Consider the following 3,343-nt stretch of genomic DNA (forward strand, 5'->3'; position numbering starts at 1 on the left):
CTTTAAGCTGTGCAGGCGGAGGAAAGCCTAGAGGAGCAGAGGAAGGGGAGGGCAGGCTGGGAGACGCCCTTTGCTGTAGAGAACAGTGGGCCCCTGGGTCTGGGTTTTCTAGGGCCCCACCACCTAGGGACTTCTTGAACTCTCAGCTTGCCTGCTGAGCTCAGAAGTGGGCATGAGGATGACAGGGACTCCCCTTTGCAGTGATGGGAGGGTATCTGAGGAACAGTCAAGTCCTTTGTCAGACTCAGGGTAGATGTTTCACAAGTTTTCTTCCTTTCTTATCCATCCTTGACTCCCTCCCTTCTGAATTCTTAGCTGTTAATAAACCATGTAGGGCTTTTCTGCCACCTTCACATCTGCAGTGACAGCAGACGTCCCACACTAGGCTCCCTGATGACTGTCCTGCTATACATGGATTTCATTGGTGATGCGCGTGTTAAAAGTGAAAAAAATGCTAGGACACCCACATATCATACCAGGAGTGGAGCCAGTGAGGCTGCTCTCTTATTTGGCCTTTAGAGTCACCAGCCTGGGTGTTGTTCATCCCATCCTCTGCTTCATTGGCTGTGTGGTGTGACCTAGGTTATGTTATGTAACCCCTCTGTGCCTTGGTTTCCATATTTGCAGAATGGAATGAGAACAGTACTTATTGCACAGAGATGCAGGGAGTATTAAACACAATAGCGCGTTAGAGCCCCCCCCGCACTGGAATCTGCTAGGAACTGTCATCTAAACAAACACTAAATCCAGCTGGAAGGGATTTTAGGCATCAGCACCCACCTTTTAATTTTTAAAAATTAATTTATTTAACTAATTGACAATAGCATTAACTAACAGCAATAGCTGATATTTATTGGGCACTTGTCACGTAAGCTAGGTACTGTGCTAAGGACTTTCATATGTAAAGTTGCTTACAAATGTGAAGGCGCATCCCATTTTTTTCCCCAGAGAGGCAGCCACCATCACCAGTGCTGTGTATCTTTACGTGTGTCCTCTATGCATGTACATATTTAAATCTCTTTTGACCCCTTCATCTTTCAATATGAGAAATCTTGAGCTCAGGGAGAAAAACACAGAGTGTCAGAAAAGTTCTTATTTTGCACTGCTTATTTTGCACTGCTTATTTTGCACTGCTCCAGATGCTATGGGATTTTGAATCCTTGCTTTAACTCTGTAGAACGAGTTGTGTTATTTGGAATAAATGCTCTAAGCCTCAGTTTATCTCTGTGGGTTTATTGAAGATTAAGTTTAAATAATCCATGGAGAAGGATCTCTCAGAGTTCCTGACACATCTTGGTACTCAGGGGATGGTGGCTGCTGGGGAGTGTCAAGATTTTACGGGGACCAAAGCTTATACAATTGGAGAAAGAATAAAAATTAGGAATCCAATATTAAGAATGTAATAACTATTTAGAGAAAAAAAATATAGACCATTGTATGTCAACTATGCTTACAATTTTAAAAACTCAAGAAAAAAGGTAGAGAAAAGAGCTCTAACAGTTTACATATATTTTTTTAAGATTTTATTTATTTATTTGACAGAGATCACAAGTAGGCAGAGAGGCAGGCAGAGAGAGAGAGGGGGAAGCAGGCTCCCCGCTGAACAGAGAGCCCAATGTGGGGCTCAATCCCAGGACCCCGAGATTATGACCTGAGCCGAAGGCAGAGGCTTTAACCTACTGAGCCACCCAGTCGCCCCAGTTTACATATTTTAAAAAGTGGCAGATACCTCAAACACTATAAAATCCAAAAGAATAACATTTTTCTTAATTAACTGCCTGACATACCTCCATCATACTTTTTATTCTTGCATTTTCTAGCTTCATACTCTTTGATCATTTCTTCCTATGATAATGATTTTCTAAAATAGTTTCTATGAAGAGAATAAAAGATAATCTAGCCTTTTCTCTAGCATCATGTCTTTTGATCGTGTCACGATCAAAATGTGTCTTTTTTTGAGGGGAGCAGTTTTATGGCTTTATTAGCATGAATATGATGTGCACATCAGCTATCTGTCCATCTTCTTCACTGCGCAGCCTGGCGTTGGGATTGGCGAGTCTGATGGACCCCCGGGCTGCTGTTCTCACAACGGCTTTGCAGTTTTTGGAGGAGACAGTGGGCGTAATCTCTGCGCAGTAGGGTTTGTTGTACATCAGCTCCTTGACCTTGTGGACTAGGAACTTCTGGAAGCCATGGGCAGCACGTGCTTTGTTTTCTTGTTGCTCCCGTAACTAGCATTGGGCATCAAGATCTGGCCCTTGAGGGGCGCCTGGGTGACTCAATGGGTTAAGCCTCTGCCTTCAGCTCAGGTCATAATCTCGGGGTCATGGGATTGAGCCCCACATCGGGCTCTCTGTTCAGCGGGTAGCCTGCTTCCCCCCTCTCTCTCTCTGCCTGCCTCTCTGCCTACTTGTGATCTCTGTCTGTCAAATAAATAAAGAAAATCTTAAAAAAAAAAAAAAAGATCTGGCTCTTGAATCTTCTTTGCACCCTATTGTCACTGCCTCTGGGTTTCTGCCCTTGTGCTTAGTTTTGACACATTGGTCTGACTGGTGCTGGATGAACTTCTTGGTCCTCTTTTTAACAATCCTGGGCTTTACTAGAGGTCTGAGGATGGCCATGATGCCAAGTGAGAGATGGCTGCTAAAATTTGTCTTGCATTCTTAACAGTTGAGACACAGAAAATGAGTGAATTCACATAGACACACATGCCGTTTGTAGTATTATTACATATTCATGTACCATAAACAGAGGAATTTTGCTAAATTCTGTGTTGTGTGAGTCCATCAAAAATGAAAAAGGTGGGACGCCTGGGTGGTACAGTTGGTTGAGCATCTGATTCTTGACTTCAGCTTGGGTTGTGGTCTCAGGGTCATGAGATTGAGCCCCACATCAGGCTCCACGCTCAGCGAGGAGTCTGCTTGAGATTCTCTCACCTTCTCCCTCTGCAACCTCCCACTCATGCGCTCGCTCTCTCTCTCTCTCTCTCTCAAATGGATAAATCTTGAAAAAAGAAAAAGGAAAGAAAAACTATGATGCATTGTAACTGCATACATCAAGTATATTTCTGACAGAAGAGAATTTTCCCTTTGCGTAAGTTGAATCCTCCACTTGTAATTATACAAGTCTCCTAATTGGAGGCATCTTTCCCACCTTGGCATCTGACTCTATTTCAAACTTTCTCTTTCTTTCCCACCACATATTTCAGTATTGGGCACTGTAGGACAGGTTCATGTGGTGTCTCACCTGCTGATGTGGCTGTGTCAGGAACTGGGGTCAGTGGGCACATGGGTGCGGGAGTATTCTTGGGAGCTGTGTCTGCCCTGGAGGGTTTGCAGTCATT

At 43.9% G+C, this 3,343-nt stretch overlaps 1 pseudogene; it reads right to left on the reverse strand.

Moving 5' to 3' along the window:
• Positions 1-1,970: 1,970 nt before the first annotated feature.
• LOC111156893 lies at positions 1,971-2,621 on the reverse strand (annotated as a pseudogene).
• Between the last annotated feature and the right edge of the window lie 722 nt (positions 2,622-3,343).

This window comes from Enhydra lutris, unplaced genomic scaffold (assembly GCF_002288905.1).
Source record: "Enhydra lutris kenyoni isolate GAN:26980312 unplaced genomic scaffold, ASM228890v2 scaffoldscaffold50, whole genome shotgun sequence".
Taxonomy (NCBI): Eukaryota; Metazoa; Chordata; class Mammalia; order Carnivora; family Mustelidae; genus Enhydra; species Enhydra lutris.